This window comes from Dromiciops gliroides, chromosome 1 (genome assembly GCF_019393635.1).
Source record: "Dromiciops gliroides isolate mDroGli1 chromosome 1, mDroGli1.pri, whole genome shotgun sequence".
Classification (NCBI taxonomy): domain Eukaryota; kingdom Metazoa; phylum Chordata; class Mammalia; order Microbiotheria; family Microbiotheriidae; genus Dromiciops; species Dromiciops gliroides.
In genome coordinates, this window is record NC_057861.1 from 263,555,157 (window position 1) to 263,581,022 (window position 25,866).

Consider the following 25,866-nt stretch of genomic DNA (forward strand, 5'->3'; position numbering starts at 1 on the left):
TTTACTGCAGAGAGCACAACCCCATTGGGCTTGCCACATTGTTCAAATGCCAAATGTATGTTTACTTAAAAGACCATTTTATGTAAAACTCATACAAGGCAAGCACTCATATAGAGGTCAGAAAAAGCAATACAAGGATACTTAAAGGTTTCTTTAAAGAACTTCAGAATTGTCTGTGAGATGTGAGATACTGGTATAAGACTATGTAGCATGGAATGCACACATCAAAAAAGCACTGTACAGTATAAGCAAAACAGTATTGCAGTAGCTCAAAAGAAATATGAATTTCACAAACTTAGATGTATCCACTCCAAATTTTCATATGGACTATTTGTGCCCAATTTGTGGTCTAGCCTTCAAAGCTCATGTTGGTCTTATCAGCCAAAGTCAGACCCACTGTGCCTTGACCCCAACATAGTGATGTTACTTTTGTCCTCTTCAAGAATGAAGGACAACAGCTAATTTAATATTCCTAATTTTCTTGTATCACTCATTTCTTTTTCTCATTTTTCCTCTAACAATCATATTTGATTCTTAAAATAATTTTTACTTTTTCCATGAACTTATATTAAGCTTATGTCAACTCACATTTTTGTTTGAGGTTTTGCTTATAGCTGTTTTTGATATTGTTTTTTTTCTATGTGTTTGTCTTCATCTTCCTTTTAATCTTAGTAGATTTTTTGTGGTTGAGTTCCATTGTTGTTGTTTGCTCATTTTCCCATTCTATTTCTTGACTTTGAACTTTCTATTAAAGTTGGGCTCTGTTTCTGGGGTCAGACTGGGAGAGGGGTGGAGAGGACCGAAGCACGACTCCAAGATTCAGGCTTTTTTGCACTAGAGTTTTCAGGCATAGTTGTGAAGATTTGGAAGATTTCAGGGTTTCTAAAATAGTGTGATTTGGGGATATGTATGGTCATTGCTCCTTTGCAAGTTGGTGTGATACTGTTCCTCAGGGCCCCTTATCCCTTAAGATAGTAAGTTCTCTGCTTTCCCCTTGAATAATGACCCAGAAGTGGATATGGGCAATGGAGTTGTCAAACAGAACGCTCTCCTATTCCTATGCAGGGCCCCTGTAGTTTTATATATAAACATATATATTATGGACATATATACACACATGTGTGTATACATGTATATATGTATGCATATATATATGTTCACATATACACATATATACATGATGAGAGAGCGAGAATGAACAACTTAATGGATTCCAAGGAAAGAATTCACAAATTCCCACTTTAAATGGAACCTTAATCTATGTCTATATAATATCTGTCATTTAGTCCTAATTCTGTCCTCTGGAAGAAATAAAAATGAATCTAGAACCTTTTCCACATGACAGCCTTTCAAAGATTTAAACATGCTTGTTTCTACATTGCCATTCTCTCCTGGTTTAGGATTCTAATTTCCTTCACCTAATCCTTATGTGACTTGCTTTCTCATCCTTTTATGACTCTGCTATGGACAAGTTTCAGCGTGTTAGTGACCTTCCTAAAATATGGTGACTAGAATTGAAGACAGGATGCTAGATGTATTCTGAATAGGGCAGAATATGGCAGAAATATCATCTCTCTTATTCTGAATTCTATGCAGACTGAGAACAAATTAGCTCTTTGACTACTTTTCAATTCAATTCACTATTTCAATAATTTTTAAATCACCATCTATATGCAAGACATTGTGGTAGTTACTGGAAATACAAAGACAAAAAACAATCCCCAGTGAGAAAGAGCTTATATTATACTGGAATATAGACAGTATTAAAAAATAAACAAATACCAGGTAATTTGAAAAGGAAAAATGTACTACCAACTCATCAAGAAAGGCTACTTGGAGGAAAGTGGCACTTCAAATTAGTCTTAGAGGAAGCCCAAAGTTCTAAGAAGCAACAGTAAAGACAGAATAGAGGCATAGAGAATCATCTGTGCAGAGACCTAGAGATGGGAGATGAAATACCAAGTATGGCAAATAGCAAATAGTGTCATTTTATTAGTCCATGAGCAAAGTTAAAAGAGATTTAACTAGAATAGAAGCCAAGTGAGTGGAATGTAAAGGCAGATAGGAAAGATGTAGAACAGAATCAATTAGATTTGCAAATTTGAACTTATAATTTAGTTTAGATTCTGGTATCATTTTCATAAGAAATATTGTCTAGCCACAGCTTGACCACTTTTATTTGTGATTGGTTTTTTTGGTGGAGCAATGAGTTCAAATCCAGCTTCAGACACTTGATACTTACTAGCTGTGTGACCCTGGGCAAGTCACTTAACACCAATTGCCTCACCCAAAATAAATAAATTAATTAATTAAAAAAAAATAAAATCCAGAACTCCAACTCCTATGTTCTTTCCAAAACACACTTCTACCTTTAAAAAGTGTGCAAATTTAATGTGTTTTAAGTGGGTGGCTAAGATTCTTCTCTAGCCCTCTTAGAGTAATAGTGCTATTAACCACTAATAAACAGAAATCACTTTTCTATGAAACAAAATACAAAGTATGAAATGAATTGTTTAACAGTACATCTCTAGTAAACATAATATCAGATATTATACAGAGGAAATTTGTATAATAAAAAGGAGAATGGAAAATTTGTGCTTTCAACTGCATTTGCAGTGTAGCAAAGGCTCAATGAGAAAGTGATAGCTTCCTTCCACTCAGGGGATGAACACCAGCTGCAAGCTAAATGAAAATTAAGAAACATATTCAGGTTTTTAATTAAAAAAAGAAAATTTAGGCATGGGAATGAGATTTTTTTACATCTACAAATCAAATAAACAGAAGATCATGCAGCAGAGAAATTCACTTACATGAACTCTCTGTCCTCACCCCTCTATGATTCTTCACAAATGATCTTGAGGCATGGGTGTTTAATGAATAAAGAGAGACATGAGTGGCTACATAAAATTCATAAGAACTAATATCATGTAATTTAACCAATCACAGAGTTCTTTAGCCAATATGAACCTGAGAAGAACATGTGAAAAATATAATAAACACTTTATACATTCTCTCCATCTGATGAGAGAGTGGAATTGATTTTTCCCTTTGGAATAATAAAATTATGGATTTGATATTTATAGCCATCAAAAATATCTTAGGGAAAATAATAGTTTTAAATTATGATGACATTGGTGAAAATCCAAATTGCATAATTACATCTTCCTTCATAAATTTTTTCAGTTGGAAATACTTCTTTATATATAATCTCAGTGTCTCAGAGCTAGAAGAGCCTCTGAGTTCATCTAGTACAACTCTGTAAAAAGTGATCTATGACTGTGAATCATTTTATGAGAGGGAAATTAACATCTATTTACACCATAATTCACATAGATTATCATCTATCTTCATTCAAAATTCTTGAATGTGACCATCAAAAACAATTTGGAATGGATTTCATTCAAGTTATTTTTGTTCTCATCAATTTTTTCCAGAGTTAAATAAGTCATTTAGAGTATTCAGCACTTTCTATGTGTCATTTTTTTATTATTTAAAACATAAAAAGGGTTTCATGGAAGACCTATTCCAGCCATCCTTTGTTGAAAAAAATTAGCCTTTATGTGGTCCTTTTACGGTAAGACTACATGGTTTAACTGCATGTATCCAAGACTTTGATCATGATATTCCCTCTAGTAGTAAATGGACAGTGAAAGAAAGATGTTAGAGAAATTCTCACCTACCCTCCAAATGGAGAAGTAGTTGACATCTTCAAAATAGGTGAGGAAGGAAGAAGCATAAAAGGTAAAACCAGGTATATCACCTGAGCCTTGTGTATGAATGATCTCAGTTCATGAAAAAAAGAGGGATTCTATTGTACTTCAAGAGAATTCCCTTTGGATTTGCTGTGTGCTCGCACCAGGCTTTTGTCACTTTTCCTTGCTGTTATGGAGGAGACTCAGGGGTTCATAGTCACTCCAGGGAACAGAATGGCGCGGAGATATTGAAGAGAGTTGGCCATTTTAAAAAGTGTCAAAGTCTTAGCTAGGTAGATTTTACTGTTTTACCTCAGATATTATAGAATACATGGCATCCAAGGCTTAGGCATCCAAGAAAACACTTAGCACATTGCCTGGCATGTAGTAGGTGCTTAATACATTTTAACTGATGGATTAAAAGGGAGGGTATGTTAGGCAGGATAAAAGGATATTCTTAGAGATAGTGCAGCCTGATATACAAAAGGATAGGACAACAAAACAACAAAAGAAGAAGAAGAGCAACACCAAGAGGCATTATTTTTGTTTTGTTATTGTTTTTGCTTTTTGTATCATCACAATGTTTAACATTGTGCCAGGGTTTGGAAGAGTACAACAATAATTTGTTACCTGGTTCTTGGGTCCAAGGAATGTTCTTTTTCTAATAAAAGTATTTTATTATTTTCCGGTTATATGTAAGGATAGTTTTCTTTCTTTCTTTCTTTTAAAATTATTACCTTTTTTTTGACAGGGCAATAAGGATCAAGTGACTTGCCCAGGGTCACACAGCTAATAAGTGTCAAGTGTCTGAGGCTGGATTTGAACTCAGGTCTTCCTGAATACAGTGCCAGTGCTTTATCCATTGTGCCACCTAGCTGCCCCGTAAGGATAGTTTTCAACATTTGTTTTCATAGGAATTTTGGCTCCAAATTTTTCTCCCACCTTCCATTCCCTCCCTCCTCCCCAAGATGGATAGCAATCTAATATGGTTCATGTAAATAGTCACATTAAACATATTTCTGCACTAGTCATATTGTAAAAGAAGAATCAGAGCACAGGGGAAAAAAACCTCAAAAAATAAGGAAGTAAAGAAATGGTCCAAAAGTAGAAACAGTATGGTTCAATCTGCATTCATAATCCACAGTTCTTTTTTCTTCATGTTGGGAACATTTTCTATCATGAGTTCTTTGAAACTGTTTTGGGGATCATTGCATTGCTGAGAAGAGCAAAGTCTGTCACCATTGTTCATCAAACAATATTGCTCTTATTGTGTACAATGTTCCCCTTGTTCTGCTCCTCTCAGTCAACATCTGTTCATGTAAGTCCTTCCAGGTTTCTCTGAACTCCTCCTGCTCAATGTTTCTTACAGCACAATACTATTCAATTACATTCATATAGCACAACTTGTTTAGCCATTCCTCAATTTGGGCATTCCCTTGATTTCCAATTCTTTGTCACCACAAAGAGACCTGCTATAAATATTGTTGTACATGTGGGTCCTTTTCACTTTATTGGCATATAGTTGTCCAAAAATAGCTCCTAATTATTGCTTTGATTTCCACTTCATTGGTGGTGAAATCATCCCTTTCATTGATACTGGTTATTTGTTTTTTTTCTTTCTTTTTTAAAAAATCAAATTGACTAAAGGTTTATCTATTTTATTGTTTGGTGTTTTTTTTTCATAAAACCAGCTCTTAGTTTTATTGATTAATTCTATAGTTTTCTTGCTTTCAATTTTATTAATTTCTCCTTTGATTTTCAAGATTACTAATTTAGTATTTAATTGGGAATTTTTAATTTGTTCTTTTTCTAGCTTTTTTAGTTGCATGCCCAATTCGTTGATCTCCTCTTTCTCTTTTTTATTCATGTAAGCATTTAGAGTATAAAATTTCCCCTAAGCACTGCTTTGGCTGCATCCCATAGGTTTTGGTATGTTGTCTCATTATTGTCATTCTCTGGATGAAGTTATTGATTGTTTCTATGATTTTTTGCTTGACCCACTGATTCTTTAGGATTAGATTGTTTAGTTACCAATTAATTTTCAGTCTACCTTTCCATGGCTCTTTATTACATGTAATTTTTATTGCATCATGATCTGAGAAGGATGCATTTACTATTTCTGCCTTTCTACATTTGTCTATGAGGTTTTTGTGCCTTGGTTTTCTGTCTATTTTCTCTTGTAACTCATTTAACTTCTCCTCTAAGAATTGGGATGCTATACCACTTGGTACATACCTGTTTTGTATTGATATTATTTCATTATCTATGGTACCTTTTAGAAAGAGGTAGTTTCCTTCCTTATCTCTTTTAATGAGATCTATTTTTGCCTGCGTTTTGTCTGAGATAAGGATAGCTACCCCTGCTTTTTTTACTTCAGCTGAAGCATAATATATTCTGCTTCAACCTTTTACCTTCACTCTGTGTGGATCTCTCTGCTTCAAATGTGTTTCTTGTAAAAAGCATATTGTAGGATTCTGGTGTTTAATCCACTCTGCTATTTGCTACTGTTTTTTGGGAGAGCTTATCCCATTAACATTCACAGTTAAGATTAATAACTGTTTATTTCCCTCCATCCTCCTTTCTCCTTTGTGTGTACTAGGGTGTCCCCCTATTACTACTGACCAGTGCTTTGCTTCTGACCACTGACTCCCTCAATCTGTCCTCCCTTTTATCAGCCGCCCTTCTTTTTTTCCCCACTGCTTCTGACCTCCCTTCTATCAATACCACCTTTTTCCCCTTCCCCTTTTGCTTCCTCAAAGAGTAAGCTAAGTTTCTTTATTCAAATGAATGTATATGTTATTCCCTCTTTGAAACAATTCTGATGACAATAAGGTTGAAACAATGCTCACCCCTTCCTTCTTTCCTTCTATTGTAATGGGTTCTTTTTGTGCCTCTTCATATAATGTAATATTAATATAATGTATAATTCAACCTCCCTCTTCCCCTCCTCCCCCTAGTCTCCTTTTATTCTGCCCCTTAAGTTTCTTTATATCATCACATCAAAATCAACTGAATAACAATACCTTAATAGAGATACAGATCCCAAGAGTTAAAAGTATTATCCTCCCTCATAGGGATATAAACAGTTTAACCTCATCAAATAACCTTTACCTTGCCCCCCCATTTACCTCTTTATACTTCTCTTGAGTCCTGTATTTGGAGATCAAATTTTCTGTTCAGTTCTGCTCTTTTTTTTTTTCAGCACATATTGGAAGTCCCCTATTTCATTGTATGTCCATCTTTTTCCCTGAAAGAGAATGATCAGTTTTTCTGGGTAGTTTATTATTGGTTTTATTTGGGACAAAATTGCCTCAGTTTACCGAAATAACTCAAAGAGACCACCAAGTCAAACAGAGGCAGATTTATTACATTCTCATGAGAATGGGTGACCCCATGAACCCATTGCAAAGGATGAAGAGCACACCGATAGGCTCATAGTTGGGTTTTATAGAGATTTTGAGGGTGCGGGGGTGTCCCCTGGTGCACAGAGTGAGCTCACAATCTAACATCCAATGCTATCTCACCCAGGGTTTGTGCTCAGCTTGTGATTAGGGTATGATGCATGCTCAGCTATGTCTGAGAGCTGGGGGAAAGGCCAAACCAAGGGAGGGGGAAAGGGTGAAACCATGCGAGGGGTTAAACCACTACAAACCACTCCACCCAAGTAAGGAGCGGCAATAGGGAAGAAGGGAGTGATGGTACCAGAAGCTGGTAACAGGGGGAGTTAAGACTTAGGATTGCAAAAGGGAAGGTTTTATCTGGATGGGTTTCAAGCTAGCAAAAAGCATCTTCTCCTACCTGGTCATGAGGTGTTTTGTAGCAACAGCATAACAAGAACTGGGGGTTTGGAATGCAAGCAAAGGGGGAGAAAGGGGTGCCAGGGTACATCAGGTTCACCAAGGCAAAAAACATGATTTCTATTATAAGCAATGGAATTAAACATGAACAAAATGATCTGACTATAACAGGGACTGGGGGCTGGGTTCTTTCCAGAACCCATCCTCAGAATCTGAACTGACTCAAGTCCACCTATCCCATAAAGTTTTAATCCCAGCTCCTTTGCCTTCTGAAATACCATATTCTAAGCCCTGTGTGTGATCCTTTAATGGACGTTGCCAGGTACGTTGCAATCTTGATTGTGTCTCCATGATATTTAAATGGTTTCTTTTGGGCTGCTTGGAGTATTTTCACATTCATCTGATAATTCTGAAATTTAGCTACAATATTCCTTGAAGTTTTCCTTTTTGGGTCTTTTTCAGGAGGTGATTAGTAGATTATTTCTATGATGATTTTTTCCCTCTGATTCTATAATATCAGGGCAGTTCTCCTTGCTAATTTCCTGGAATATGATATCTACACTTTTTTTTCTGATCATGGCTTTCAGGTAGTTCACTAGTTCTAAAATTATCTCTCCTGGATCTATTTTATAGGTCAGTTGTCTTTCCAATCAGGTATTTCACATTTTCTTCTATTTTTTCATTCTTTTGATTCTGCTTGACTGATTTTTGGTTTTTTATGGATGGATTAGCTTCCATCTGCACAATTTTAATTTTTAAGGCCTTATTTTCCTCAGTTAGCTTTTGTACCTCTTTTCCCATTTGGCCAATTTTCTCTCCCATCTGGACAATTTTTTTTCTCTCATTTGGCCAATTGTCTTTTTTATGGAATTATTTTCTTCAGCCAACTTTTGTGCTTATTTTTCCAGAGTAACTCTCATTTCTCTCATTTCTTTTTTCCATTTTTTCTTCTACCTCTCTCATTTTTTTTGTTGTTGTTGGGTTTTTTTGTTTGTTTGGTTTTGTTTTTTTTGTGGGGGGGGACAGTGAGGGTTAAGTGACTTGCCCAGGGTCACACAGCTAGTAATTATCAAGTATCTGAGGCTGGATTTGAACTCAGGTCCTCCTGAATCCAGGGCCAGTGATTTATCCACTTCACCACCTAGCTGCCCCCTTCTCATCTGGTTTTTAAAAGACTTTTTGAGCTCTTCAAAGAAGGCTTTTTGGTCACAAGATAAGATCATTCTCCCACTTGAGTCTTCACTTGTAGGCATTTTGACAAACTCATCTGTGATTGAGTTTTATTCTTTCCTTTCACCATATAATCTGTCACTAGTAACGGTCCTTTTTTGTGTTTTACTCATATTTTAGACTATTTTTAGACTTGTAAGAAAATATTGGGATTTGGCAGATACTCAAAGGCTCACCTGGAGATTTATCAAAACTGATTGAATTAAGTGAGAGTGATTGACTGCTGATTAGCCTACTTCAAATTAACCAGACTGTGACCACACCTGACTAGCCTTTAAGGAGGTATTGCTCACAGAAGCTAAAGACTTTGAACTCAACTCGAGACCACCTTCAAGTCCAGTGAACCAATTTAATTGGATGACACCTACCAATCAGCTTGAAGCAGTGTGTAAGGACCACCTCTGCTCCAGACGTTAAAAAAAGCTTCCACACTCAGTTTGAGGGAGTTTGTGATTGAAGCAGTCTTGTGGTAGAGGACTTGAGGAAGAACCAGACCAGGCTGGAACTCTAGGCTATATTGACTTTTTCTTAACTTTGTGAACTCCACTTGAATACCTGCTATGCTTCAATAAATGCTTAATGCCCAAAGACTGGTGCTAAAGCTTCTAATTTAAGGTGACTACACATTAGATTTTTTAGACAACACATTAAATTTTAAATGTCACAGACTTAAAGATGAAGTTAGCTCCTGGGGCACAGGGTTCACCATTGGAAGCTTCTTGCCACTCTCAACTGTGTCCAGCTGCTGGTGAGTTGGCTGAGCTGCCCTCAACTTTCACCCAGGTGAGACAGAACTTTCCTGAAGTCTTCTAAATTATCTCAAGTAGAAGGATTGTCTCTCTCTGTATTTTTGTAAGTTCTGTAGTTCCATAATCTGTTTAAAGGCTTGATTTATTTTTTTTTTGAGGGAAACACAGGAAATCTCAGGTAGCTTCCTGGTTTCTCTCAGCCATCTTGGCTCCACCCACAGAAGTCCTTTTGGCTCCAAGGAACTTATTGGAAACATGCTATACCAGTGGGAAAATAAGGCAACAATGAAAGACAAATTGTGTGGAGTGAAATTATTGGAGAAAGCTTTATAAAGTGGTTCGGTCATTAAGATTGTGTTGAATTTTCATAATGAGGAAATAAGGAGGCGAAAGCATTTTATGTGGAAGAAACAGCATAGAGCAAATCACTTATTAAAAACTTATTATCTGTGATGTACTGTGTTAAGTACTGGGAGCACAAAGGAAAGCAAAAGCAATGCCATTACACGCAAAGAGCTCATATTCTAATGGAGACAACAGGGGTTTAGTAAAGTTTACAAAGGATTTTTATCAGTTGAACTAAGCGTCAACTGATTCTGCCTATCTTTGAAATTATTTGTTTCTTTAACTTTCAATTCTCTTCATAGTTTTTCTTTGACATTTTTCTTAGCTTTGTTTTTTCTTTGCCATTTCCACTGTTACCACTATTCATCATCCATTAACACAGCTCCAAGATGAGATTTGGAGTTGTAATTGATTTCTCTTGTACTACTCAGCAACTCTTGGGATCTTACAAATCAAATAGTCAACAGGATGCTACAGGGGACTGAATCCCACCCAATTAATAGGTTACTAGGGAAATCTGAATTAGTGAATATCAGGTTTATCTCTTAGTCTTCATCTTTCTTCATCCTTGAATTTTCTGTAACTTTTGACACTGTTGTCCGTCTTCTTTCCTCTAAAGGATTCTGATAATAGTTAATCCCTTTAATTTGACAGAAGAAATATTGGCTTTGTAGTCAGAGAACCTGAGTTCAAATTTCAACTCTGGGGTTGGAATAGATGTTTTCTAAGGCCCTTTCCAACAGTGAATATTGTGAGTGTACTATTTTCAACTTTTTTCACCATATTTCAAGGGATTGATATTCTGGGTCATCCCAAGGACAATGTACAACTATATAGGTTTTATTAAAATAAAGTATTTTATTTATTTTTTCCCATTACATGTAAAGATCGTTCTCAACTTTTGTTCATACAAGCTTTCCAATTTCAGATTTTCCTCCCTTCCCCCTCCCCTAGATAGCAGGTAATCTGATATGGGTTATATATGTATACACATACATACATACATACATATATATATATATATATATACACATAATAACATTAAACATATTTCTGAATTAGTCATGTTATAAGAGAAAAATCAGAGCAATGATGACAAACCTCAAAATAGAAAAACAACAAGAACAGCACCAAAAACAAAAGAAATAGTATGGTTCATTCAGCATCTATACTCCACAGTGTTTTTTTTTTCCTGGATTTGGAGATCCTCTTCTATCATGAGTTCCCTGCAACTCTTCTGTACCTTTGCATTGGTGAGAAGAATATGAAGTCCATCACAGGAAATCAACACACAATGTTGATGATACTGTGTACAATGTTCTTCTGGTTCTGCTCATCTCACTCATCATCAGCCCATGCAAGACCCTCCAGGTTTCTCTGAACTCCTCCTGCTCATCATTTCTTACAGAACAATAGTATTCCATTGCATTCATATACCACAACTTGTCCAGCCATTCCCCAATTGTTGGGCATCCCCTCAACTTCCAATTCCTTGCCACCACGTACAGAGCAGCTATAAATATTTTTATACATGTGGGTCCTTTTCCCCTTTCCATAATCTCTTTGGGAAAAAGACCCAAAAGTGATATTGCTAGGTCAAAGGGCATGCACAGCTTTATCACCCTTTGGGCATAATTCCAAATTGCTCTCCAGAATGGTTGGATCAGTTCACAGCTCCACCAACAATACATTAGTGTTCCAATTATCCCACAGCTTCTCCAACATTTATTATTTTCCTTGTTTGTCATTTTAGCCAATCTGATAGGTGTCAGGAGGTACCTCAGAGTTGTTTTAATTTGCATCTCTAATCATTAGAGATTTAGAGCATTTTTTCATATGGGAATAGATAGCTTGGGTTTCTTCATCAGAAAGCTGCCTGTTCATATCCTTTGACCATTTCTCAATTGGAGAATGACTTGGATTCTTATAAATTTGATTTAGTTTCCTATATATTTTTAGAAATGAGGCCTTTATCAGAAGTACTGACCATAAAAATTGTTTCCCAGCTTTCTGCCTCCCTTCCAATTTTGGATGCATTGCTTCTGTTTGTACAAAATTTTTAAAATTTAATATAATCAAAATCATCTATTTTGCATTTTATGATATTTTTTGTCTCTTTTTTGGTCATAAACTGTTTTCCTTTCCAGAGATCTGAAAGGTAGACTATTCCTTTCTCTCCTAATTTACCTATGGTATCACCTCTTATGTCTAAATCATGTATCCATTTTGACCTTATTTTAGTGTAAGGTGTAAGATGCTGGTCTATGCCTAATTTCTGCCATACTATCTTCCAGTTTTCCCAGCAGTTTTTGTCAAATACTGAGTTCCTATCCCAGAATCTGGAGTATTTGGGTTTATCAAACACTACATTACTAGTGTCATTTACTACTGTGTTTCCTGTGCCTAGGCTATTCCATTGATCCTCCACTCTATTTCTTAGCCAGTACCAGATAGTTTTGATGACTGCCGCTTTATTGTAAAGCTCCAGGTTTGGTACTGCTAACACACCTTCCTATATATAGGTTTTTAATAAATGCTTGTTAACCAATAGATACATGGTCATCCAGCTTCTGTTTCAATGCCTTCAAAGAGCAGAAATCCACTGCATCCCAAGGTAGCCCATTCCACCTTTAGGCAGGTCATAGTGTTATGAAACTGTATCTCTAGAATCACTGCTATTATTCCTGCCTTCTTGGGCCAAACAGAAAAGTCTAATCTTTCTTCCACATGATAGTGCTTCAAATACTTCATGAGAACCTTCATACCCACTCCTACAAAGCTTCTCTTTCACAGGTAAAACACCCCATTTCTTTCCATCAAACCTTATTTGCCTACCTCTTTGGTCAGTCTCCTCTGGTCATAATTTAACTTTGCCATGTTCTTTCTAAAATGACACCCAGAATAATATGTCAAATGTAATCTGATCAAAGAGAAGAGGAGTATAATTTACCTTATTTTAGACACTATGACTCTTAATGCAGCACAGGAAGGAAATAACTATTTTGGCTGATTTTTTTGATACAATATGGACTCATTTTAAATTTGCAGTTCAATAAAATACCTAGATCTTTTTTTTTCATGGGAATTATTGTCTAGCCATGGCTACCCCATCATGTACTTAAAGAGTTATTTATTTGGACATAAGTGTTGAACTTCATATTTATCCTCAGTGCATTTAATATTAATAGATTTGGTAACTATTCTAGGTTGTCAAGATCTTTTCCAATCATAATTTTTCTATCCAATGAATTAGTTGTTTCTCCAAACAAAATGTTACATGAAAATATAACAAAAATGTTGAACAGAGGAGAGTTAATTATAGATCTCTGTAGCATTCCATTAGAGAATGCTGTCTAAGTCAATGCTGACTCATTAATAACTATATTTTGTACCTGCCCATTCAATCACTTGTTAATGCAACCAAATTCCTTCTCTTCTAGACAATATCTCTCCATCTTGCCAATAGGGATAGTATGAGAAACTGACAGATATACTTTTTACAAAACACATATCTAGATTCGCTAAAATATAGGCATATTCTCTCTACAGTATAACTCTGATCTGCCAATCTAGTTACTCTCCCCCCAAAAAGAGAATAGAATTACTCTGAAAGAAGCTGTTCTTGATAATAGTAATAGTAATATTTTAAGGATGCCAAAGAGCTTTACAAATATTCTCTCATTTTATTTTCCCCCACACTCAGAGAAATTAGTTTTATTATTACTTCTATTTTACAGTTAAAGAAATTAAGGAAGACTGAGGTTATGTGACTTGCCTATAGTCACATAGCTAATGAAGAGTCTGAGTATGTATTTTGACTCAGTACTTCCTGATTTGAATTCCAGTGTTCTATTTTTTATGCTACCAAGCTGCCATGTTTAATCTTAGTGATTTCTATTTTATAATACTCACAAATTAGTTATTCAATTATATATTTGTAGAGTTTTGCCCCAATAAATTTCAAATGCTGCCCACACTTGAAATAAAAAAAATAGCTACATATATGCAGATTGGGAGAATGTATATGTAGACAATTGTTTGTGTGGGGAAAAAACACACAACAAAACCCTGGAAATGTTAATAGATTCTAGGCTCAATTTTCGTCTATAATCTGATTTGATAATAAATAAACCTAAATGTAGTAGGTTGGAGATGGAGGGGAAAGACTACTTGGGACTACTAATCTCAATAAGAACATAGATATAAAACAAAAAAATCAGCAAACAAGGAATATTTGCAATAAATACCTGAAATTTTCCGAGCACAAAAAGGGATAAATCAAGAATAGCTTTTCTTCTTACTATTATTTGACATAGCTCCTGAAATTCTAACTATGGCAATAATGCAAAAGAACAAAATAAAAGCAATTGGCAAAGAGAATTCAAAATTATATCTCTTTGCAGGTAAGAAATGGCATATAAAAATTAATAGATAATAGATTTGCTAAATAAATCTACAAAATCATTATATACAACAATAACATAAAGCACTGCAAACTGAAAAAAGTCAATATAGGAAAACTGATGTTTTAAATTTATTTATATAGTGTTATGTCATTCAAATAGCCAAGGCAATGTTTTATGTTATTAGACAAAACAATTACGAAATATATTTTGAGGAATCTAAGGTCTAGAATTTCAAGCACAATAAGTTAAAAATATACAAATAAAGAGCTTTATCATTGTAAAGCAGTGGTCAACGCAATAATTTGGCATTATTTTAAAAATATAAAAGCAAAATATTAGAATACACTGGTTAATCAAGAAATGAGATGCAATGGAAAGAGAAGCCCAATGTTTGATACAATAAAAAACATATATTATTGGGGAAACAACTCCCTTTTTAAGAAGAAAAGCTTGAAATGCCAGAAAAAAATGAAATACCTTGTTTTTACCAATATCTTATACCATATACCACAATGAGAGAACATAAAAGTTCACATCATTTTTTTTTAAATTAGAGAACATGTGGAAGTATCTTTAAAATTATGTTTAGAGACAATTATTTTAAAAAGGATAAAAATAAAAATGATTTTGTTTACATGAAATATCTGAATATTTTTCACATTTTAAATGAACAAAATCAATGAAGATAGGGAAAGACAAACAGTCAGTCAGTCAGCTTGATTATTAAGTACCTACTATGTGCCAGGCACTGAACTAAATACTAAGGATATGAAGAAATGATAATAATAAAGGGACTTTTAGTTTAATGGGAGCAACATGAAAATGAGTATATATAAACAAACTATGTAGATGATAAGTTGTAGATAATCTCAGAGGGATTGCATTGGGAATGAGGTGACCTGGGAAAGTCATAGATCTAAGGCTGGAATGGACCTCAGATGTCATCTATTTCAACCCATTCATTTTGAAGATGAAGAAATTGAGCCCCCTTCTAAGTAATGATTCCAAATTTGAATCTTGTATACAATATCAGATGTCTTTTTATTAGGTTGTTTTGCTAAACTATTTTTTTCCTTTGTTGTAAGAGGAAGGTTCAAGATAAAGAGTGTTGGAGTTTTGTTTTTTCCCCCAGAAATGAGAAAAGGCATTTTGTATGTGTGTGTATAAATGTGTGTACACAGCATATGCATATATTAGGTTTTTTTTAAGTTAATGGCTATACAAATGTCAAACTTATTCTATGAAATAAATAATTAAGCACTCTTAGCTTTTCTAGATTCTACAGCTGATTCATTGTCAGATAATCTAGAAAGAGAGGGAAAGGGAGAGGGAGAAGGAGAAGGAGAAGAAGGAGAAGGAGGAGAATGGAGGGAGGGTGAGAGGGAGTGTGTTTGTGCGTGTGTGTGAGAGAGAGAAAGACACAGAGAGAGAGAGACAGAGAAGCTATTGATTTTAGGAAATGGAGTTGAAGAGAGAGAATTTCATAAAAGAGAAGCCAGAGCAAAGACACTGAAATGGGAGATGGAGTGTCATGTGCAAGGGTCTAATAGACTTATTCTATGGCTGGACCATAGAATGTGTGGAGGGGAATAATATGTGTCAGAAAACAAATGGCCACAAAAATATTTTGCTATGAAATTATTTTTATCGTTGTCTGTGAAAATATGTAGACTTAAAATATTCCCATTCCCCAAAGCAATCACACAGGGACATTCATTCCATTTCCTTTGCTCCTCAAAATGTCCCTTTAGTATTTGGAATGAGCTACTATCCTTTATCACTATATTTAGACATCAACCAGGCAGGTTGGTACCATGGTAACTGCTGCATGAAGAAATGTTAGCAAGAACTGATCACTTGTGTTCTGTAGAATTACTTGTTTAGAGCCAATCGAGCAAGATTAAAGATACTGTACAGGCCAAGGCGACATATGCTGCCCACACACTTAGGCCAGCCTGCTCCAAAGGAAGATAGACAGGATGAACAAGAATAAAAAAAATAAGATTAGTTCTCTGTACCTGACAATAGTCTAATTGCTATGGGAATGGATAATTGATGTAAATCTGCATCACTGGTTCCCTTCACTCTCTGATTTATGACTTGCCTGATCTCTCTTGCTAAGGCCATATGACCTTTCCTGCTACCAATTTAACATAAAGATAGTGGTAGGGTTACTTTGTTTTTCTGTAATTTTTTGAATAATATGATTGATTTAATAAATGAATGGGTAGAAAACTTAACTTGCATTAAGTACCTACTATGTACAGAACCCTGTGTTAGGTGAGAATTGCAAAGTTTAGCTAAGACACAGTCCCTACCCTGCCATCATGGAACTTAAAATATAGTAGGTCAATAATAAAATGATACAGTTAGGGGAGTAGAAAGAGCACTGGCTCTGGAGTCAGAGGGCCTGAATTCAAATCTCAGCTCTGACAATTACTATCTGCATAACATTAGACAAGTTACTTAGCCTCCCCAGGGCCCATCTGTAAAATGAGGTGACTAGATTGGATAGTCTCTGAGTTCCTTTCTTTCTGTGGATCTTTGCTCCTAGGACAAGTGGGATCATACTTGATAACAAAAGGCAGATGAAGGCCAGGAGTAGGGGATTTTATCACGGGGGTAGAAAAAAATATGGACTTTTTGTGTTGATTCAAGGTGAACAAAGAATATTATAGTCCTTTTCCTTACTACTTCGCTTCTCTTCCTCTAGGTGGGAACTTTGCGATGTCCCAATAGGTATGTGCCTGAGCTCAGGTCCACCAGTTCTTCACAATCTCCCTCTGGGTGTGATTTCTCCAGATTGCTTTTCTCTGGTTTTTTTGAAATTAAGTTAGTCCAATGATTTTCAAATTATCTCTCTTGGATCTATTTTCCAGGTCAGCTGTTTTTCCAAGGAGATATTCATATTACCCTCCATTTTTTTATTCAGTTAGATTTGCCTTACTGTGTCTTGGTTTCTCATAAAGTCACTATCTTCCCTTTGTTCAATCCTAATTCTTAGGCAATTATTTTCTTCAGAGAGCTTTTGTATCTCCTTTCCCATTTGGCTTTTCAAGCTGTTGACATTTTTCTTATGACTTTCCTGCATTGCTCTCATTTCCCTTTCTGTTTTTTCCTCCATCTCTCTAAATCTTCCTTCTATCTCTCCTACTTTCTTTTCAAAGACCCTTTTGAGGGGGGCGGAGCCAAGATGGTGGAGGAAAGACATTAAATGCACAGAGCTCCTGATACAATTATCCCTAAAACAGCAATAAAAGAACCCGTGGAGCAGAAAAACCCACAAAAATATGGGCTGAGATTATTTTCCAGCTTTAGATAGATTAAAGGGGGCCATACTGGGCTACAAGTAAATTCCAACCCGTGATTGTGCTGACAGAGACCCCAGGCACACCAGAGGAATTTACCTCAGAGTCTCTGAATCAGCTGCAGCACCAGCATCTTCTGGAACTGAGCATGCAGTAGGGTGAGAGGGCTGAATGGCTGGCTGGGTGGGTAAGTGCAGGGGTATCAGTGGGACCTAGGGAGGAATTTGACCGTCCCACCTAAGCTTGGAATCAGGAAGAAATCCTGAGCTGCAGGAGGCCCAGGTGAGGGAGGGGCCAGAGAACAGGCCAGGTGAGAGAAAAACCTGCCCTCCCTCCATCCAAAATACCCGGGACCCTCTGAAGCTGGGGACAGTAGTGTAACTGAGAAGCAGGACTCTCTAGTGGGGAGTTTAAAGTCAAGTGAAAGATGAGCAAGCAAAGAAAGTTTAGAACTATAGAAAGTTTCTTCACTAAAAAGGAAGATCAAGGTGCACCCTCAGAAGAGGAAATCAACCACAGGGCCCCTAAATCCAAAGCTTCCAAGAAAAATATGAACTGATCTCAGGCCATGGAAACTCTCAAAAGGGATTTTGAAGAGAACGCAGGAGAGATAGAAGGAAGATGTAGAGAGAGGGAGGAAAAAATGGAAAGAGAAATGAGATCAATGCAGGAGAGTCATGAGAAAAAGTCGACAGTTTGAAAAGTCAAATAGAAAAGGAGATAAGAAAGCTGTCTGATGAAAATAATTGCCTAAGAATGAGGATTGAACAAACAGAAGCTAGTAACCTTATGAGAAACCAAGACATGGTAAAGCAAATCCAATTGAATGAAAAAATAGGGGGCAATGTGAAATATCTCCTTGAAAAAACAGCTGACCTGGAAAACAAATCCAGGTAAGATAATTTGAAAATCATTGGACTACCTGAAAACCATGACCAAAACAAGAGCTTGGATGCCATCCTCCAAGAGATTGACAGGGAAATTTGCCCTGATATTCTAGAAGCAGAGGCTAAGCTAGAAGTTGAAAGAATCCATCGATCACCTCCTGAAAGTGATTCCAAAAGGAAAACCTCAAGGAATATTACAGCCAAATTCCAGAACTCCCAGGTCAAGGAGAAAATATTGCAAACAGCTAGAAAAAAAAATGAATTCAAATATTGTGGAGCTCCAATAAGGATAAAGCAAGATCTAGCAGCATCTACATTAAAGGACCTAAGGGCACGAAATATGATATTCCAGACAGCAAAGGAACTGATACTACAGCCAAAAATCACGTACCCAGCAAAACTGATTATAATCTTTCAGGGGAAAAAATGTGACTTCAATGAAAAAGAAGACTTTCAGGCATTTGTGATGAAAAGACCTGAACCGAATAGAAAATTTCACTTTCAAATACAAGACCCTGAAGAATCATAAAAAGGTAAACAGGGAAAGAAATCACTAGGGACAATAAAAGATTAAACTGTTTACATTCATACATGAGAAAATAATACTGCCAACTCATAAGAACTTTTTCAGTAAGGTATACACAGAGGACACAGGTCTTAACTGAATATGAAGGGATGATATCAGTAAAGCATTTATGTTTTGTGTATCCTTGTTCTTTGTTGCACAAACCGGGTGAGTTGTCTAGTGTCTGGGGCCAGATTTGGGCTCTGGGCCTCCTGGGCCCAGGGCTGGTGCTTTGTCCACTATGCCACCTAGCTAACCCATGATGACATCTTTAAAACAGGGTTGAGGGGTAGGAATAATAGACTGGGGGAGGGGGAAGGGAGAGGTAGACTGGGGAGAAGTTGCTCACATGAAGGAAACAAGAAAAAAGCTTATAGAGGGGAGGGGAAGGCGGGGAAGGAGTTGGGGAGTGAGTAAACCTCACTATCATTAGAATTGTCTCAAAGAGGGAATAACATACATACTCAAGCAGGTATAGTAATATATTTTTGCCCTGAGGAAAAGCGGGAGGGGAAGGAGAAGGGGGGAGAAGAGGTGAAGGTGGGAAGGGAAGATTGGGGGAGGTAACTGTAAAAAGCAAAACACTTTTGAGGAAGGTAAAGATGTTCTGCATAATACCATATGTATGACATATATTGAATTGCTTGATTTCATAGGGAGAGTTGAGTAGGGAGGGAGGAAGAAAAATTTAGAAAAATGAATTAGCTCAAAGGCCTTAACCTCATCAGAGTGGGCTCAAGGAGGGAATAACACACTCACACACACACACACACACACACACAATAGGGAAGAGTAATCTATTTAACCCTACAGGAAAGTAGGAGGGGAAGAGGATAAGGAGGGAAGGGTAAATTAAGGGAGGGTAGAGCAAGGGAGGGGGAGGTCAGTAGCAAAACACTTTTGAGGAGGAATAGGGCAAAATAAGATAGACAATAGAGTAAATATCATTGGAAGGGAATGGGGTGGAGGGAAAGAGTTATGATGATTGACTACAATGCCAAAATGTATGGTGCCTATTCTGCTGGGCTATTTTGAAGAAAATTCTATGTCAAGTTCAAAGTACTACATAAAAATTACGATGAACAGGATGCTATCAGTAAAACCTGGAAAGACCCATATGAACTGAAGCAGAGAGAAATGTACTGTATACAAAATAACAGCAATAGTGTAAGATGATCTGCTGGGAAGCACATGGTTATTTCCAGAAGGGCAATGATCCAATATAACTCTGAAGAATTTATGAAAAATGCAGTCCATCTACAGAGAAAGAACTGATGGTATCTGAAAAGAGACTGAAAAAAGAGACTTTTTTTTTACAATTCCTTAATCCGAAGTTTTGATTTTATCTGTTTTCTCTCACAACCTAGCTAATATAGAGTTGTTTTCCATTACTACTCATGTATAATTTATATTGAATTGGTGAGTTCTTAGGGTGGGGGTGGGAATTTGCTTTTACATGTAATTTGGAAAATAAAATTCTGAAAAAATTAAAAAAAAATAAAAAGTCCCTTTTGAGTGCTTCCATGCCCTATGATCAATTCATATTTTTCTTGGAAGCTTTGGATGTTGGAACTTTGACTCTGATATTATTTTCTTCTGAGGGTGTATTCTGGTTTACCTTGCCCCCCCAAAAGCTGTCTATTCTATGCTGTCTTTTTGCCTACTCCTCTCAGCTCTGAATCAGATGTCTCATTGAAACCTGATTCTCTATGTTCCAAAGCTTGGCATGCCTGTGCCCTTCTCCCACTGGGCCATCACCACTTGATTTGGTTCACTGGTTCAGAACCAGGGCGCTTTGCCCCAACTCCAGTAGTGACTGCAGCTACTTCACCCCAGCCAACCACTGAAATCCCTCACTAGTCCATGAGCTGAGCCTCAGAAGAAGCCACTGGCACTGAAGACTCCAAGGTGCTGGAAGCACTGTCTGTTCCTGGCTGGGTCTGGACCACATGCTGAGCTTCTTTTTCAGCCTGATCAGCAGGTGATCCAGTTACTGTCTTTGGATAAAAAATAGTCTCACTCTGTTCTTAAGTTCTTAAGCTCTGTTTTGTTTTGTTTTTGTTTGTTTATTTGGGAGTGAATGGACGGGTTTATTGGGAGCTTGTGGGAGTCACAGCCTCTCCTCTGCTATATTGGCTCTGACCCCCACAAAACTTCTTTGCTGAAATTAAGTTAATCATAATCAAAGAACTCGATCCTGATTATATTCACATCATTCTCTTTCAAAGAGAACCTAGAACTGAATAAGAACACCCAGAAGGGAAAGAAGAGAAAAGAAATATTCCTATGATTGAAATATGACTCAAGATTGTTTTAGAATAACAAAGTGTAGGGGGTGGAGCCAAAATGGCAGGGGAAAGGGAGTAACTTCTCCAAGCTCCACACACTATCTCTCCCAAAACCTCCAAATAATGCCATAAAAAAATTCCTGGAGCAGCAGAACCTACAAAAGGATGGTGTGAGATAATTTTCCAGCCAAAGAAGGCTTAGAAGGTTGGCAGGAAAGTTCTGTTCTTCCTGGTTGGAAGTGGAGCCCAGCCCCACTGCTGAGCTGACACAGATCCAGCTGAGACTAACTGTGCCAAAGAAAGAGACCTCTGGAGCCTCTGAATTAGCTGCAGCAATGGCTTCTTCTGGAAGTAAGCTCACAGTCTGGTGAGAGGGCTGAGTGGCTGGCCAGGGGGAGATTACAGGGGTTTCTGCTTGTGCTGATGCAGAACTGAGTAGGTTTACCCATGCTGGGAATCAGGAAGTAGTATGGAGAGGCAGGCCCAGGTGGAGGCAGGACACAGACTTGCTCAAAGTTTGAAACCACAGCCAAACAGATTTTTTTTGTTTCTGGGTTTAAGAGCAAGGAGGTCTGGGGTTATTTACAGACTGGAGCACAGGCCAGGCTAATGCCGAATGTGCCTTTCCTTAAATTGTACCACATGGAACCCCCTAAATCTTGGGACAGTGCATCCTGGAAGGAGTGCTCCACTTTAAGAAGGAGTTAAAAATCAAGAAGTATAAATCAAGTCTCTCATTTTGAACATTTGATTAGGGACGATACACATGCTAGCAACCATTGGCCATAGAATGCTAGAATAGTTTCCTTAACTTTTGGTAAGAAAAGAACCATGCATGATTTCTCTGATTTAGGATACTTCTGGTCTATGTCCTTAGGCTACCAGTGTGCCTCCAACAGCTATGATTTAGCTCACAAATTCTAAGGATTTGATCAAAACTCATCTAAGTTAAGCAACTTCCTCAGAATCATACATCTAGTAAGTACAGAGGTGGCATTTGAACCCAGGTTTTTCTGACCCCCAAAAGAGAACTCAGGCCACACCATCACTACATATTATAGAAGGTAAAGTGTTAGACTAGGAGTCATAAAAGCCTCTGGTCATATCTTAGTTCAGTCATTTACTAGCTCTGGACAAGTTATTTTGCCTCTCTGGTCCTTGTCCCTTCATCTTTAAAATGATGGAGTTGACTGAGGTACCACCTGACACCTATCAGTTTGGCTAATATGCAAAAAAGGAAATTAATAAATGTTGGAGAAGCTGTGGAAAAATTGGAACACTAATCCATTGTTGGTAGAGCTGTGAAGTGATGCAACCATTCTGGAGAGTCATTTGGAACTATGCCCAAAGGGCTATAAAGGTGTGCATACCCTAGATCTTTTTCCCAAAGAGATAATAAAAAAGGAAAAGGACCCATATGTGCAAAAATATTTATAGCTGCTCTTTTTGTGGTGGCAAGGAATTGGAAATTGAGGGGCTGACCATCAATTGGGGAATGGCTGAACAAGTTGTGGTATATGATTGTAATGGAATACTATTGTGCTATAAGAAATGATGAGCAAGTGGATTTCAGAGAAACCTGGAAGGACTTACATGAACTGATGCTGAATGAGATGAGCAGAACCAGGAGAACATTGTACACAGTATCAACAACATTGTGTGTTGATCAACTGTGATAAACTTGACTCTTCTCAGCAATACAACAGTACAAGATATTTCCAAAGGACTCATGATGGAAAATGCTCTTCAAATCCAGAAAAAACAAACTATTGAATTTAGATGCAAACTGAACCATACTATTTCTATTTCTTTTTTGGTTTTCTTTTTTGAGGTTTTTCCTTTTTGCTCTGATTCTTTCACAACATGACTAATGCAGAAATATGTTTAATGTGATTGTACATATATAACATTTATCAGATTGCTTGCTGTCTTGGGGGAGGGGAAGAAGGGAGAAAAATTTGAAACAAGAAATCTTATAAAAACAAATGTTGAAAACTATCTTTACATGTAACTGGAAAATAATAAAATGATTTTACAAAAGATAAAATGATGGAATTTAACTAGGTGTTCTCTGAGGTCCTTTTCAATAATAAAATCATGTTTCTCTGTTCACATTGACTCTTTTCTTCATGTTACCAGAGATTAAATAAATGTCTCCTTTTCTGAGAGGAAAGAGGGATTCCCTACTTGTGTTTTCCAGTATCATATTGGGGGAATTAGAATAATAATTTAATTTTGTAATTTAGCAAAATCGGCTAACAACACGCTCTTTGGATCTTAGTATCTTTGTGAAATATATTTTTAAGACATGACAACCATCAGAATCAGGTATTAAAATAAAATGAATTTTTTTGCCAGACCTTCAAGTTGTTATATGACAAAGTGTTAAACCAAGATTTTTAAAAAAATGATGCATCTTATGGGGCAGCTAGGTGGTGCAGTGGATAAAGCACTAGCCCTGGATTCAGGAGGACCTGAGTTCAAGTCCAACCTCAGACACTTGACACATGTTAGCTGTGTGATCCTGGGCAAGTCACTTAATCCTCACTGCCCCACAAAACAAAAACAAAACAAAAAAAAAGATGCATTTTCAAGCACATTGTTCTAACTAAAATATTAATAATGAATGGTTTTTGTACCACTGATAGACATTTAGCAATTGTTAAAATTGTGTTTATTTCATCTTTAGAATATAATTTTCAATTCAAATTTCATATATTTATAATTAACATAATATTTAAGGACAGTTGCATATGTATAATATAAAACTATGAATAGCTACATATATATATATATATTTTTTTGAGCTTGTAATTATTGAAATTTGGCTAGTGAGTTGCTATCTTCACTGGCAACAGTGAGGTGTTCTTGCAAGCTCATTGTAAAGTATTGCATTTTTATATTTTAACAAATTTGTTCCAAACACACTTGAATTCTAATCAACAGGTTTCTCAAGGCAAAATATAAAGATAGAATAAGTTTCATAATTAATTAGAATCAATACAAAACTTGATAATTTAGAATTTAAAAAAAATATTTATCAATAAGGAAAGAATTGTCATTTCCCCCTTGTTATGTGTCTGGCAAAGTTCCTTTTCCTACTAGGAAAAAAAAATGTCAATTCTGATATTTTCTTGCTCAATCAATGTTTGTTTTTGTTTCGCTTTGTTTTGTATTATTTTTAACATTACCCTCAATAAAAAGTTTCTTTGCAAGAATGTTGTTAGTCCCTTATCTGTTTGTGAAGGTTTGTTTAGTTAAAATTAGATAGCATAATCCATTAATACACTTAAGCAGGACACATGTAAATTGTAATACATAACAATATATTGAAAGTGAATGAATTAAGTAGAAGAAATAGGTTGATGCAATTGGAAAAGCCCTGGGCCTAGAGTCAGAAAGACCTGAGTTCTACTCCATCATCAGATATTTACTAACTGTACCTTGGGCAAGTCACTTAATCTCTGTTTTCTCCTCTATAAAATGAGGGTGATAATAATTACCTCCCAGGGTTGTTGTGAGGATCAAATGAGATAATATTTGCAGAGTGCTTAACACAGTGCCTAGCACATAGTAGGCATTATATAAATGTTATTTATCATTATCAGGCAGCTAGGTAGCACAGAAGATAGAGTGTTAGGACCTAGAGTAAGGAAGATATCTTCTGAATTCAAATCTGAACTCATACACTTATTAGTTTGTGTGATACTGAACAAGTGACCCAACTCTGCCTCAGTTTCCTCTTCTGTAAAATGAGCTGGTGAAGGAAATGGCAAACTACTCCAGTACCTTTGCCAAGAAATCCCCAAGTGGGATCATTAAGAGTTAGACATGACCAAAAAACAAATGAACAATAAAATGAGCATCATTATCCTTGTCATTTGGGCACTCCTAAAAACCATTTGGTTCTGGATTTCCTGCTCTTCAGTAAGGATATCTCAAATACTCAAATACTCGGGACCATTAACATCTACTGATGGAGGAAGGGCACTATGGTCAATACATATATTGAATGTAAGTAAATCTTTATTTCTTATTTTAGAAACATTTTAGCTGAAATTATAGTATTTTCATTCCATGTCCAATTAGATAATTTTTGTCCATGCCTGGAGAGATTAGATGCCAGGTTAAGGATCAGAGGTTCAGAGAAGATTTTTTTAAAAATTAATCTTGTATAATATCACAAATCAATTCAACATGTCAAAAATCATTGTATTTGCTAAGTGCTTACTATGTGCCAGGCATTGCCTCTGGTACATGGGGGATAACTGAGAGTGAGGAATAAAGCATGAGATCTGGCATGGGAACCTGGTCAGATAGAAATATTCTCCATAGTATACTTATGGGAGAGTGATATACACAACAGTAAATAAGGAAATGGGGGGGGGGCTATGGGGAAAAAAAGAAAATTTGGTTCATTTTTAGACATGTCTAAAAGAAATCAAGATCTTGATAGGATATTCATTTTGAAATGTCTGAAATGGAGTTGGGGATACATCAGTGCAGGTCAATAAAGAAGTTAGGGATGGAAAATTACATCTGAGAAGCATCTATGTAGAGATGAAATTGAATCCATGGGAGTTTACAAGATCACTAAAC

At 36.4% G+C, this 25,866-nt stretch overlaps 1 protein-coding gene across 1 annotated transcript in view; it reads left to right on the forward strand.

Moving 5' to 3' along the window:
- Window positions 1–25,866, forward strand: part of RP1 (RP1 axonemal microtubule associated) — a 715,393-nt gene that overhangs the window by 646,122 nt on the left and 43,405 nt on the right. The window lies entirely within an intron of this gene.